General features: G+C 39.2%; 1 long non-coding RNA gene across 1 annotated transcript in view; it reads right to left on the bottom strand.

Annotated features, from left to right (window-relative positions):
* Positions 1–456: 456 nt before the first annotated feature.
* Positions 457–15737, bottom strand: part of LOC139180027 (uncharacterized) — a 32156-nt gene continuing 16875 nt past the window's right edge. Inside the window, exons 2-5 of the long non-coding RNA XR_011564378.1 lie at positions 5270–5417; positions 2452–3255; positions 1651–1773; positions 457–633 (exon numbers count right to left, since the gene is read on the bottom strand). This is a non-coding gene — a long non-coding RNA (uncharacterized lncRNA). The remainder of the gene's footprint in view (positions 634–1650; positions 1774–2451; positions 3256–5269; positions 5418–15737) is intronic.

The raw sequence follows: 15737 nt of genomic DNA, 5'->3' as shown, positions 1-15737 counted from the left end.
CATGATAGCAATACCCGAAACACTTAGAAGTAATATTTATAATGATTGAGCACAAACAGATGAACTTCTGCAAAAGAAAGCACCATTACTGTTGTTATTGTTGTTGTCATCAAGGGGAAAAAGTACAACCCAACATTTTGTATTCGCCATGATTATTGTCATACAAAATCATAGCATATAAAGACTTGAAAAGATGGGAAGAAAAGGAAAATACTTGCTGAGTTAGGATTTAGAGATTGTTTTTATTTCTAAAATCAATTGCAAGTTTAATTAGAAATAAGCATATTAACAGTCTAGAAAGCCAGTTAAAGGTCAGTCTTTATTTTGCCATGTTAAAGAGAGAAAATGTTTTAAAACTTTTAACAACATTGAAAATAACAGAAAGTAAACTCTTAAAAATATTCTTTTAAAAAACACTTCAATCAAACTATTCTTTTAATCAAAGAAACTGTCGATCTTCCTCAGGGGTGGGAAGAAAACAAAGGATTGAGATGAAAGCACTCTTTGATTTGTCCAAAAAGGATTTAGGCATTTAAAAATTCCATATGCTTTTATAACCTTTTGATTTATTTAGTCTTATGTTTCTTGGCATAGTTCAAACTTCCATAGCTGGTCTTCATAAGAGGTGTGTGTCTACATTAATAGAAGAAAGGAACATGTGGTAAAGAACTGCCACATTAATTTTCCATTTTGAATACTTTTTAAGAGGGCTGATAATGCTTTTTTTCTTCATTCAAGAACTTTTGAGATAAATTTTGCAATTTTTCAAAAGATTAAAATAGTGTCTTGGGTGCAAAGTTTGAATTATGTAATCAATAGTATCAAGTTTTCAGAACCTTAGGCAAAAACCTGCTTCTGGGGCCCAGCTATGACAGGGACAACAGTGACAACCTCAAACGTGGAGAGGAATCAGCTACCTTTGAATCTCCTAAGATCTTCATTGACCCAGGAGGTCAATCGCTGTCCTCAGTCACAAAGACTGAAGGAGATACCCTTTTCATTTTGACATTCTCCTTTGCCTCAGGTGAGATCTTTCAGGATTATCCCTGCCCTGTATTTGGGGAGGTGAAGAGGCCAGACATTTGACAGGAGGTTGTGAGACCGCGGAGACATGGATTATATTGTTCTAGTTTCTTCTGGTATGATGCTAAAGTGAGGACCTTTCTGGAGATGGAGACAGTAACTCCCCCTTCTCCAAGGAGGAGAAATGCAGGTACAGTAAATATATTTCCACATGACTGCCAAGCCCTTTGTCTCTTTGAAATCTGCCAGTTTCAGCCCTTGCTTTAGGGATTTGCTGGCCATGGCTGCATTAGGTGACCCTTCCTTACTGCAGAACAGATCAGAGTTCACACCTGGTCCAACTTGAGTCAAATTCTTTTTCTCTTATAAATTTCAAATTGGTATTCAAAGTTGATAGAATTCAACTGGGAAAACCAGAGGTTGTCTGAATGTACTCCCAAATTGGAGTGTTGCTGGGCTTTTTCAGGATGTCAGTGTGAGGGTGAGAGCAGGTCAGGGCAATTTAAGGGCAAGCATTCTGAATTTGAATTCCACCTCTGCCACATACTCGATGTGTAACACTGGGAACTTTAATCCTCTCCAAGATTTAACTTTCAAGTGAAAAAAGATGCAGTTAAAGGTGCTTACCTTCATGGGATCGCAAAGAGTTGGACACGACTGAGCGACTTTGACTTTTCACTTTGCAGCACTGATTTGAAGCTCAAATGAGATAAATGATGTGAAATCAATGTTATCATGAGCAATGTTTTTCTGATGAAATTGAGTAAAGTAGAAAATATATCACTATATAGCACATAGTAAGGGTTAGTATTATTTTGTGAAATTCTGTCATATATATATATATTCACATATATGTATGTGAAACTCTGCAATACACACACACACACACACACACACACAACACAAATGTGTGTGTGTGAATTGGATCAAGCTATAAAGTGTATTAAAGTGTTTTACTAAAGGTTGTAGTATTTTTTTTCTTACATTTGAAACCAGTGCTGCTTAACATATATGGTCCAGAGACATCTACATTAGAATCATTTGGATACCTGTTAAAAATGCAGATTCTTGAACTCCACTGCCAAGAATCAGAATTTCTGAGGGTATAGTTCAGGAATCTACATTTCAGCTACTTCTCCAGATAAGTCTCATACACACTGAAACTTGAGAATCAGTGCTTTAAACTTCCAGAAAGTATTCAAATGTTAGTTGTTATTATTATATAATTAAATTCATTCCTGCCTTCAAAAACAACTGTACTCCATGACGGGCATAGAGGAGGAGGCAGTTAATCTGTTTTGAGTAGTGTAACATCTATCAACATAGTGCTCTGGCATTTTGGTTGATCTGATATGTTTTGTTGCATTTGACTTCTTGTTTACCAGACGACTAACTCTAAAGCTAGAACTCCCAACCTCTATACTGTACCTCAGAAATGTCACAGATGTTCCCAAGGTATTGATCCCCCCAGTTCTCAGAAACTTGAATTATAAGAAGCCTTCTATATTTACTCCAGTGTGTCGTTTTTGGAAGCACTAACAAAAGCACAGATGATAAAAAATAAATAAATAAATTACAATTTATGGTCAAATGTAGATTAGAATTCATGTACGCTAGAGCTACTACTCAAAATGTTGTTGATAGGCCAGAAGCACTTACATCATGTGGAAGTTTGTTAGAAATGCAAAATCTACCTAGAGGGGTGGAATGGGGTGAGAGGTGGGAGGGAGGTTCAAGAAGGAGGGGACATGTGTATATCTACAGCTGATTCATGATTCAGAAACCAACACAATATTGTAAAGGAATTGCTCTTCAATTAAAAATAAATAACTTATTTTAAAATGCAGAATCACAGGCCCATCCCAGACCTACATTAAAGTTTGAGAAGCACTGTACTAGAGGAAACATGTAATCTGTTACCTAATTTTCAGCAACAACTTCATGCAAAGGTAACAATTTTCTGAAAAATAATTATTTAAAGTATACCCCCTACCCCATCAACAAAAATGCCGGTATTTTGTAGGTAGTGTTTGCTGGCTATAAAATCATTTGATCGTTGTAGAGATGTTTGAAAACTTAAAAAGTAGAAAAACTTATCCACAATGAAATATATATTCATGGAACTTCCCTGGTGGTCCAGTGGCTTGTGAACAGATTACTGCAATATGGTGTGATAAGTAACAGAAGAGCATTCAGACTGTGAATGAGGCAAGACTTCTGGGATCCTGGAACCTATTGGGTAAGAAGGGAGTTAACAAGATAAAATCCAAAGTAAGAATAAGGCAGTTTAGAAAACATTCTAGTCCAAAGGATCACTACAATAAAAGGTACAATAGTGAAAGATAATACTAAAAATTTACTGAAAATTTATTGAGCCAGGCATTGTGCTATTTATCATCTTCTTTCATCTTCACAACCCCATAAGGTTGGATTTGTCATAGGAATGATAAGGATGCCACTGGACGGCTTTAAGCAGGAGAGTAATGTAATTGTGTACTTTAAAGGTAAAGAATCACTCTAGGGAATTCCTTGACAGTCCAGTGGTTAGGACCACGTTTCCATTGCAGAGGGCATGGGTGCAATCCCTGGTCGGAAAACTAAAATTCTGCATGCTGTGCCAAAAAAAAAAATTAAAAATAAATAAATGGAAACATGTATAATATCATATGTGAAATGAATCGCCAGTCCAGGTTCGATGCATGATACAGGATGCTTGGGGCTGGTGCACTGGGGTGACCCAGAGGGATGGTATGGGGAGGTAGGTGGGAGGAGGGGTTCAGATGGGGAACACGTGTACACTTGTGGCGGATTCATGTTGATGTATGGCAAAACCAATACAATATTGTAAAGTAATTAGCCTCCAATTAAAATAAATAAATTTATATTAACAAATAAATAAAAGCAACCAGAGTTGCTATTAACCAGAAAAAAAAAAAATAAAAAAAATAAATGAAAGAGTCATTAAAGCTAAAAAACAACAACAAAGGATCACTCTGGCAGTATATAAAGTGTTTTTTTTAAAAGCCACTTCATATAGGCTCTCTTGAAATACATATAATTAACATCATTCACCAAACCCAATTTCATAAGTGAGATCCCAGATTCCTGTTACCACTTAAAACCTAATTGTCCAATACCTTAACTCTTTTATTCTATTTCTTCTTTTTCTCTCTATTCTGTTGACTTTCTAGCAACATACAACACTCTGTAAGGAAATTGTTATTAGGTTTTGTAACATGGGCTCCCTCTGTTGACTGTTGTAGCAATAAAACAGCAACCATTCAATATCCAGCAGAAACAATTGCTTTGGATCTGTACAGTAATTCTTTTTTTTTTTGCTTTTAGGAAAATTAGAGGTCTTTGCCCCTAAATCATGTAACTTATAAAGCAATCAAGGGCATTTATGACCCAGTTATTGGGTCATTTACATTTTAACCAAAGAAATATTTTCATACTCACAGTCACCATTTTCATTGGCATTGTTCCATTTCTTCATCAAAAAGCCATTTACGCTCATTAAGTTGAACAGCTACTTGAATTTCATAATAAAATTATTCAGACTTCAATTTCCTATTATGCCCATAGTCACACAAATGAACTTTATTATTGCCACTTATCAGTAATAATCGCTCATTAGGAGTATCATTTCTCTACAACCTCCAGATTGCCTAAGTCCATAACAGGTTGGCTCCCAACAGCTCCGAATGAATACCTGGCAGAGACCGCAGTAAGGGATTCACCATGTGGGCTTCCCCTGTTGGACTGTAGACAGAGTCATGCACTCATTTAACAAATACCTACTGGCACTTGCTCCAAGCCAGCTCTGTGCTTCAGAGACCTATTGTAACATCAACCCTGAACCCAAGATTCCCTTGGTCTGTTGAAGGAGATATTTGATATCTGAAGCATCCTCTACCTTGTAGTAGAACTTACATGTAATTCCAGTGGTACTACATGCCATAAAAGCAGAAGGAGTTATTAATTATGATTGAGAAAATTCAGGATGCCTTGGAGAGGATGCCATTTGGCCTGAAAAGGACATAAGCAACATGATAGCAGGATTATTTTCCTGTTTTGTTCAGTGTTTTATCTGAAGTTCCTACAAATATGACTGGCACATAATAAGTGCTTAATAAATAGCTATTGAATGAATGGGTTGATCTTGAAATCAATAAGAATTTTAATGACAAAAAAGCAAAGAAAAAGAATTTCCTTTTTGAAGAGGCTTCAAAGCCATGATTATTACCTTTAGTTTACTCTTGACTTTCCATTACTTTTAGGATAAAATACTGTCCCCTGTCCTCTTCTCCAGAGTTATATCCACGTATTCGATTCCAAGCCATTAGAGTCTGCAGATGTCTGGTGAGGAACTGGACAGTCTGTGTTTTATCTATCTGTCCAAGAAATAAAAAATACAAAATATTTTTACTTGGTAAGAATCATTCGTGTACCAGTTATAATGTAACTTATTAATGAACATACTGATCCTGTGTAAATGTGTTTCAAGTTGAAATCCACAGTTTCAAGAAATAGAAAATCCAATTATAATTGGTTTAACCTAGTGAAAGGATTTATTGTCAAATGTAACTGAAAGCCAAGCAATAGGGCAGAGTTCAGAGTGGTTCATTCGGGGCTTTTCCTCAATTGCTCTTCAGCTGTTTCATCTCCAACCACTATGTATATAGACTGTAATCCTTGCACTGACTTCTGTAGTGGACACAGATTAGCAGCTAGCAGAAAGATTATGTGCTTTCTTGCTCACATACAAAGGAAGAGAACATTGCTTCTTAAAACTATTAATAATGAGTAAAAGTTCCAGACTTGACTAAACCCCCCCCACTGAACTGCTTTCTGTAGCCAGAAACTTCCAGGTTTGACTGATTTATGCCTGATCTACCAGGACGAATTGTTGTGTCAATTGTTATGAGGCTTAAGATTACTTGGCCTCTGTTGGTCAGAGCCCCTCTAGAACTGGAATTGGAATCAACGACACAAGGAAGAAGGAGTAGCGCCCAGAGGAAACTATGAGTGTGGTAAGAAAGGGAGAATAGCAGAAAGTGAAGAGGAACTAAAGATTAGATAGCATCACTGACTTCATGGACAAGAATTTGAGCAACTTCCGGAATTCAGTGGAGGTCAGAGGAGCCTGGCATGCTGTAGTCCATTAGGTTGCAGAAGTGGGACACGACTTAGAGGCTGAACAACGACAAAGGAAGGGAAGAGGGAAGGCTGATGCTGGATAGGCAACTGATGAACTTCTAACGTGTCACTTTGTTGATTGGCAAATATGTATCAACTATTGCTGGAATTTTTATTGAGGTTATCTGAAATTTCTGCTGGCTATAAAACTACAAACAGGCCTGAGCTTTTACCATTGCTCCATCACTTATTCAGCCCTCTCTTCCCAGAAAACCCTTTCACCCAGGAAACTCTTATCGACCTTGAAGAACTACTCTCCCCTGAAAAGGCTTTTCTGACTCTCCATCTGGTTCCGCACTGACACAAGGCTTTCATGGTCCCCTGGTTTTCCTCCAGGGCAGCAGTTGACATACTGAGATGTATTTGTTTCCATATCTGGCTCTCCCACAGGCAGGGTTCTCCCTGAGGATAATGTTATCAGATGCTTTGGCTGCAAATAATAGAAACCTAATGGGTGACTTTAATTCAGATGACTATTATATATACTACTGTGGGCAGGAATCCCTTAGAAGAAACGGAGTAGCCATCATGGTCAACAAAAGAGTCCAAAATGCAGTACTTGGATGCAATCTCAAAAACGACAGACTGATCTCTGTTCATTTCCAAGGCAAACCATTCAATATCACGGTAATCCAAGCCTATGCCCCAACCAGTAATGCTGAAGAAGCTGAAGTTGAACGGTTCTATGAAGACCTACAAGGCCTTTTAGAACTAACACCCAAAAAAGATGTCCTTTTCATTATAGGGGACTGGAATGCAAAAGCAGGAAGTCAAGAAACACCTGGAGTAACAGGCAAATTTGGCCTTGGAGTACAGAATGAAGCAGGGCAAAGGCTAATAGAGTTTTGCCAAGAGAATGCACTGGTCATAGCAAACACTCTCTTCAAACAACACAAGAGAAGATTCTACACATGGACATCACCAGATGGTCAACACCGAAATCAGATTGATTATATTCTTTGCAGCCAAAGATGGAGAAGCTCTATACAGTCAGCAAAAACAAGACTGGGAATGGACTGTGGCTCAGATCATGAACTTCTTATTGCCAAATTCAGTCTTAAATTGAAGAAATTGGAGAAAACCACCAGACCATTCAGGTATGACCTAAATCAAATCCCTTATGATTATACAGTGGAAGTGAGAAATAGATTTAAGGGATTAGATCTGATAGAGAGAGTGCCTGAACCTATGGACTGAGGTTCATGACATTGTACAGGAGACAGGGATCAAGACCATCCCCATGGAAAAGATGCAAAAAAAACAAAATGGCTGTCTGGGGAGGCCTTACAAACAGCTGTGAAAAGAAGAGAAGCGAAAAGCAAAGGAGAAAAGGAAATATATAAGCATCTGAATGCAGAGTTCCAAAGAATAGCAAGGAGGGATAAGAAAGCCTTCCTCAGTGATGAATGCAAGGAAATAGAACAAAACAACAGAATGGGAAAGACTAGAGATCTCTTCAAGAAAATTAAAGACCAAGGGAACATTTCATGCAAAGATGGGCTCGATAAAGGACAGAAATAGTATGGACCTAACAGAAGCAGAAGATATTAAGAAGAGGTGGCAAGAATACACAGAAGAACCATACAAAAAAGAGCTTCCTGACCCAGATAATCATGATGGTGTGATCACTCACCTAGAACCAGACACTTTGGAACGTGAAGTCAAGTGGGCCTTAGAAAGCATCACTACAAACAAAGCTAGTGGAGGTGATGGAATTCCAGTTGAGCTATTTCAAATCCTAAAAGATGATGCTGTGAAAGTCCTGCAGTCAGTATGTCAGCAAATTTGGAAAACTCAGCAGTGGCCACAGGACTGGAAAACGTCAGTTTTCGTTCCAATCCCAAAGAAAGTCAATGCCAAAGAATGCTCATACTACCTCAAAATTGCACTCATCTCACACACTAGCAAAGTAATGCTCAAAATTCTCCAAGCCAGGCTTCAGCAATACATGAACCGTGAACCTTCAGATGTTCAAGCTGGTTTTAGAAAAGGCAGAGGAACCAGAGATCAAATTGCCAACATCTGCTGGATCATTGAAAAAGCAAGAGAGTTCCAGAAAAACATCTATTTCTGCTTTATTGCCTATGCCAAAGCCTTTGGCTGTGTGGATCACAATAAACTGTGAAAAATTCTGAAAGAGATGGGAATACCAGACCACCTGATCTGCCTCTTGAGAAACCTGTATGCTGGTCAGGAAGCAACAGTTAGAACTGGACACAGAACAACAGACTGCTTCCAAATAGGAAAAGGAATATGTCAAGGTGTATATTGTCACCTTGCTTATTTAACTTATATGCAGTGTACATCATGAGAAACGCTGGGCTGGAAGAAGCACAAGCTGGGATCAAGATTGCTGGGAGAAATATCAATAACCTCAGATATGCAGATGACACCACCCTTATGGCAGAAAGTGAAGAAGAACTAAAGAGCCTCTTGATGAAAGTGAAAGAGAAGAGTGAAAAAGTTGGCTTAAAGCTCAACATTCAGAAAACGAAGATCATGGCATCTGGTCCCATCACTTCATGGGAAATAGATGGGGAAACAGTGGAAACAGTGTCAGACTTTATTTGGGGGGGCTCCAAAATCACTGCAGATGGTGATTGCAGCCATGAAATTAAAAGACACTTACTCCTTGGAAGGAAAGTTATGACCAACCTAGATAGCATATTAAAAAAGCAGAGATATTACTTTGCCAACAAAGGTCCATCTAGTCAAGGCTATGGTTTTTCCAGTGGTCATGTATGGATGTGAGAGTTGGACTGTGAAGAAAACTGAGCGCCAAAGAATTGATGCTTTTGAACTGTGGTGTTGGAGAAGACTCTTGAGAGTCCCTTGGACTGCAAGGAGATCCAACCAGTGCATCCTAATGGAGATCAGTCCTGGGTGTTCATTGGAAAGACTGATGCTGAAGCTGAAACTCCAATACTTTGGCCACCTCATGCGAAGAGTTGACTCATTGGAAAAGACCCTGACGCTGGGAGGGATTGGGGGCAGGAGGGGAAGGGGACAACAGAGGATGAGATGGCTGGATGGCATTACCGACTCAATCGACATGAGTTTGAGTGAACTCCAGGAGTTGGTGATGGACAGGGAGGCCTGGCATGCTGCGATTCATGGGGTTGCAAAGAGTTGAACATAACCGAGCGACTGAACTGAATTGAACTGAATGCAAACTGACTTAACCAATAAGAGAGTTTATTGTTTTTCAAAATGTTAAGTGTTTGGGTAGGGCAGGCTCCAGGATTGGTTGATATAGTGGTTCAACCGTCTCATCAAGAGCTCATCTTCTTTCCCTCTCTCTGCCATCTTCAGTGTTTAACTTCACCTTCAGGCTGCTAACAGGATGGCTAAAAACTTTTAGGCATCATATAATCCAGAGAAAGAAGAGGAAATTTCTATTTCTTTGGAATAAGGAAAACATATTCCAGAAAATCCCGTGAAGACTTTCCCTGACTTTCTCAGCCACCTCTACATCAGTCACTGGCGAGGGGAATAATGTTATCACAGAGTTTAAGTTAATCATCCAAGGCAGGGTGGAAACTGGTAAATGTTTATGTTAATTACTACAGTAAAGTCTTGCTGTCACCCCTCATCCCCTGAACTCTGAGATTCTATGGCTCTGTGCATCTGACTTTGTGACTCCATTTTCCACCCCAGCCTAAAACTTAACAACATTGTCATATCCTAGACCATATCCTTGCCAATAAATATACCCTTCCATAATTTCACTTTGAAACATCTCACTCTCTGACTATATTTCCAGCTCACTTTCTTTAATACTGCAAATCCAGCAATCTTTCAGCCCCACTCATATTCCACTAATGATTGATGTATTCCACCAATGTTCCTACCACCTTTTCACCATCTTTCACCCACTTCATGTCCTCATTTCTCTTCCTACCCAGCTTAAATTTCATGGTCCATGATTATGACCACTCCCTTGTATATACTATCAACACCCTTGCCCCACTTCATTTCATGATACTTTTTTGGTAAGGTTACAACCCTACCCATACCCTACTCAGCTTATTCTGTGCACCAAGACCTTTTTGTGTGGCTGGAGAAAAACACATGACATTGCACATTAGTCTTTCAGTTCAGTTCACTTGCTTAGTTGTGTCCGACTCTTTGTGACCCATGAACCGCAACCTGTCAGGCTTCCCTGTCCATCACCAACTCCCAGAGCTTGCTCAAACTCAAGTCCATCAAGTCTGTGATGCCATCCAACCATCTCATCCTCTGTCATCCCCTTCTCTTTCCACCTCCAATCTTTCCCAACATCAGGGTCTTTTCCAATGAGTCAGTTCTTCACATCAGGTGGCCAAAATATTGGAGCTTCAGCTTCAACATCAGTCCTTCCAATGAACACCCAGGACTGATCTCCTTTAGGATTGACTAGTTTGATCTCCTTGCAGTCCAAGGTACTCTCAAGTGTCTTCTCCAACACCGCAGTTCAAAAGCATCAATTCTTCGGTGCTCAGTTTTCTTCACAGTCCAACTCTCACATCCATATGTGACTAGTGGAAAAGCCATAGCTTTGACTAGATGGACCTTTGTTGGCAAGGTAATGTCTCTGCTTTTTAATATGTTGTCTAGGTTGGTCATAGCTTTTCTTCCAAAGAGCAAGCATCTTTTAATTTCATGGCTGCAGTCACCATCTGCAGTGATTTTGGAGCCCAAGAAAATAAAGTCTGTCACTGTTTCTATTGTTTCCCCATCTATTTGCTGTGAAGTGATGGGACTGGATGCCATAATCTTAGTTTTTTGAATGTTGAGCTTTACTTAACCGTTAGTCTTACTTTACTCTTAATGGATTTTTACTGCTGAACAGTAAAGCTGCTCAGCAATCACAATACATTTCATTAGTCTGTTTTGTCTTTCATTCTCCTAGGTGATCCTCCATCTCTGAAAACCTACAACACCTCCTTTCATGTGTCAAATGTAATTGCCTACTCTGCTTCTTATTTTACTAAGAAAACAAAGGTGACTAGAAGAGAACTTCCTTAGATTCTTAACACCACATCTAGCCATCCAGCTGCATCTGTGCCGATAACCTCTGCTTTCTCTGTTAATGTGCATTCACAGTCTATGAAACTACTGGACCCATTCCTCTTCTTATGCCATAGATCCAAATCCATTCTCACTTGCTCAAGGATATTGCCCCAGCAATTGTCCCATTTTCTGTCTGGCATCACCAATATTTTTTCCTACTAAGTCAGTGGTTCTCAGCCATGGGTTATTTTTGCTCATTCCCCTCCCTCATCTCTCAGGCAACATTTGGCAATGTCTAGAGTCCCTTATGGCTATCACAGCTGGGGAGACTGGGGAATGCATAGAGTGGATATACTGCCAGGGATATTATGTTCAGAATCCTATAATGCAAAAGACAGCCCTCCACAACAAAAAGTTATTCAGCCCAAAATGTCAATAGTGCCAAAGTTGGGAAACTCTAAACTAGATCATTCCTATAAGCACACACACATAAATTCTGATATTTCTCTCATATTAAACCCCTAAACTCCCCTTCCAACTTCAACCTTGTTGTTATTTTATTGTAGAAGTCCTCAAATATCTTATCTAATCTCGCTGTGCCACTTTCTTTCCTCTAAATCTCACTTAAACTTTTCCAGTCTGGTTCTGCCCCATCAGAGCCAGACATTCCAACAGAATTTCTCGTGTTAAGTTCAACAGTCAATTCTCAGTAGCACATAATTGAGTTGATCACTCTATTTTCCTAGAAACACTGCCTTCATTTGATTCTTAAAATCTATCCTCTCCTGGTTTTCTTTCTAATTTTAATAATTCTTCCTGTCTTCTCTTCTGATTTCTTATGTCCTGACCTTAGCCCAGAACTCAGTACTTGGACCTTTTTCTCGTATATGCTCACTTCCTTGCTGACTTCATGTAGCTTCAAATAATCATCTACAATGCCAATGAATCCTAAATTTTTATCTCTAGCCTGAGCCTCTTGTCTGAAATCCAGAGCCATATATCCAGTTGCTTATTCATCATCTCCACCCGAATATTTAAATGCACATAAGGCTTGGCATGTCCAGTGGTCATGTATGGATGCGAGAGTTGGACTGTGAAGAAAGCTGAGCGCCAAAGAATTGATGCTTTTGAACTGTGGTGTTGGAGAAGACTCTTGAGAGTCCCTTGGACTGCAAGGAGATCCAACCAGTCCATCCTAAAGGAGATCAGTCCTGGGTGTTCTTTGGAAGGACTGATGCTAAAGCTGAAACTCCAATACTTTGGCCACCTCATGCGAAGAGTTGACTCATTGGAAAAGACTCTGATGCTGGGAGGGATTGGGGGCAGGAAAAGAAGGGGATGACAGAGGATAGGATGGCTGGATGGCATCACCGACTCTATGGACATGAGTTTGGGTGAACTCTGGGAGTTGGTGATGGACAGGGAGGGCTGGCGTGCTGCGATTCATGGGGTCGCAAAGAGTCGGACACAACTGAGTGACTGAACTGAACTGAACTGAGACAAAAGTGAAACAATAAAGGCCTTTTTGTTGTTCCTGGATCATACCAAACACACTCCAGCCTCAGAGCTTTTGTACTTGCTCTTTTTTCTATCTAGCATGATCTCATTTTTTGTGAAAATGCAAGGTCTTTGCTCAATTCAATAGTCACCTTCCTAGAGAGGCCTTTCCTGATCTTGCTATCTCACTGATTCTTCCTGCCCTCCTTCCTTTCTCTATTTTTCTTCCTGACTTTTAACACCTTCTAAAACTCTATATATTTCACATATTTATTTGTCCATCTCTCCCTAATAGAATGTAAGCTCCATGACAGCATGTCTGTCTTGTTTACAGTTGTATCCGTAGTGCGTAGAGCAATGCTTCAAACATAGTATCTTCTCCATACTTATTTGTGGAAAGAATGATCCAGCCCAGTAACCACTACTGGGAGGGACCGTATGACTTTAATCCATGGTGCCCAGGAGAGGCACACAATCAGTTCAGTTCCGTTCAGTCACTCAGTCGTGTCCGACTCTTTGCGATCCCATGAATCGCAGCACGCCAGGCCTCCCTGTCCATCACCAGCTCCCGGAGTTCACTCAGACTCATGTCCATCGAGTCAGTGATGCCATCCAGCCATCTCATCCTCTGTCATCCCCTTCTCCTCCTGCCCCCAATCTCTCCCAGCATCAGAGTCTTTTCCAATGAGTCAACTCTTCACATGAGATGGCCAAAGTACTGGAGTTTCAGCTTTAGCATCATTCCTTCCAAAGAAATCCCAGGGCTGATATCCTTCAGAATGGACTGGTTGGATCTCCTTGCAGTCCAAGGGACTCTCAAGAGTCTTCTCCAACACCACAGTTCAAAAGCATCAATTCTTTGGCGCTCAGCTTTCTTCACAGTCCAACTCTCACATCCATACATGACCACAGGAAAAACCATAGCTTTGACTAGACAAACCTTTGTTGGCAAAGTAATGTTTCTGCTTTTGAATATGCTATCCAGGTTGGTCATAACTGTCCTTCCAAGGAGTAAGCGTCTTTTAATTTCATGGCTGCAGTCACCATCTGCAGTGATTTTGGAGCCCCAAAAAATAAAGTCTGACACTGTTTCCACTGTTTCTCCATCTATTTCCCATGAAGTGATGGGACCAGATGCCATGATCTTCGTTTTCTGAATGTTGAGAAGCACACAATAGGAACTAGTAAAATAAAGGAATCTTCATTATTGTTTTCAACAGTTGTGCCTGTCGTGTGTTTCAGTGTTTTCTTGATTCTGATGGATAAAGTTTCTCCTTGTCTACACTTTTCCAATATTCCTGTGGGGACACAGAGATTTCTCTGGGCACTCTTTTTAAGTCCCTTGGTATCTGGGAGTCTTTCTATTCCTTTTCTCCTCTTCCTGAAGCTTTTAACGCATGACTGTGTACCCCAGCCAAGCCCTGGGCATATATGACACCATCACTCCTTTGGGCTCCACTCCTGGAACACCTGCACCTTCCACCTAATTTTGGGTGCCTGACACCTTTGTTAAAGATGATATTGACTCTTTTGTGTCCCTATATATTTAGGATAGGGTCCAGAACATACTAGGCACTCTATTATTGGTACTTGGACTAAGCCTTTGCCTATTTATACTTTTACTTACTGCCATTCAATAAACCTCATTCTCTCCGTATTACAACATAGTCACCATAATACCTTAGTAAGTGTATCAGTAAACATATTTCTGTGGTGTTGTGATTAAGAGCATAGTTTTGGAACCCAATATACTGAGTCCTGGCTCTGTAACTTGCTGGTTATAAAATTTGGGGAAAACAAAGATATTTAACTTCTGTAGCTTCTCTTTCTCTACTGCTAAAATGGAAATAATAATGCCAGAAAAAGTTATGGTGAAGATTAAATTCAGTACTGTATACTAAGCCCTAGCACTCTGGAACAAAGTAGTTCAATGAGTGATAACAGTAATATTCTCTAGTGTGTGATAATAATAATAGTACAACTATGAGTATCTTGAGGATCAGGGACTATATTGTTAGCATCTAGAATGTATAGACCTTGTGAAGGATGCAGATGGTGAGAGGTGGGGCTGTTGATGCCAGTTGGGGCCACATTATGAAGGGTTAAGCCTTTATTCTTTAGATAATGAAGAATAATCAAAGAGTTGTATAACACCTTAAAGCAAAGAGCAAGTTAAAGGATGATATTTGTGAGTACCAAATGAGGACGGCCAGGAGAGCTGCATGGGGCCATGTTAACAACTCGTTGAACTTTATGGTGACTGACATCAGTAATGCACTCAGGCTATAGTTACATGATGTCAGCCTTCAGATGAAAACGGAAAACTTCAGTCAAACATCTGGTTGTTTAGTCTACTCAACATCAAAGACCTGGCTGTTCTGAAACTTTCAGATGTTTGGCTGAATGGTTTAGTTTTCATCTTCATCTAAGGGGCCTGGTAGACACAATCACTATGATTTTTGTCAGCTTTAGGCTTGAGGGTTCTTTTTTTTTTAATTATAAAAACATTTTTATGGTAACATAAAAGGATTTTTTAAAAAAGAAAAACAAAACCTTCCTAATTCTACCATGCTAAAACAACTGGTTTTATTTTTGTATACTCCCTTTATAGCATATAAAGTTTATATTGCTTACCCACAGTGAACATACGTTTGTGTCCTTTTCTTTGCCCTTAGTGTTATATTGTAATGTTTAATGTTAATATAATTCATGTTGGAAAATAAGTACTATATAATATTATCAATTCAATAAACTAGACATCTACTGAATTTTAACATCTTGAGACTGTTGGAAATTTTTGTTGTTTCTAATTTTTCATTAAAATGTATAACTTTTTTGTTTATTAAATTTTTCCCTCTAAAAAATTTCACAGGATAATCAGTTAAAGGTCAAAGTGTTTTTATGACTCACTATATATTTATATATTCCAAAGGAATTTTATTAATTTATGTTGATAACAATAATGTATGAGTTCTCTATTTTACCATAATCTTATTAACATTGATATTATAATTCCAATGCTTTTA

Source organism: Bos indicus, chromosome 3 (genome assembly GCF_029378745.1).
Source record: "Bos indicus isolate NIAB-ARS_2022 breed Sahiwal x Tharparkar chromosome 3, NIAB-ARS_B.indTharparkar_mat_pri_1.0, whole genome shotgun sequence".
Classification (NCBI taxonomy): Eukaryota; Metazoa; Chordata; class Mammalia; order Artiodactyla; family Bovidae; genus Bos; species Bos indicus.
Note: the sequence above shows the minus strand (reverse complement) of the source record. Positions and strands in the feature narration are given on the sequence as shown.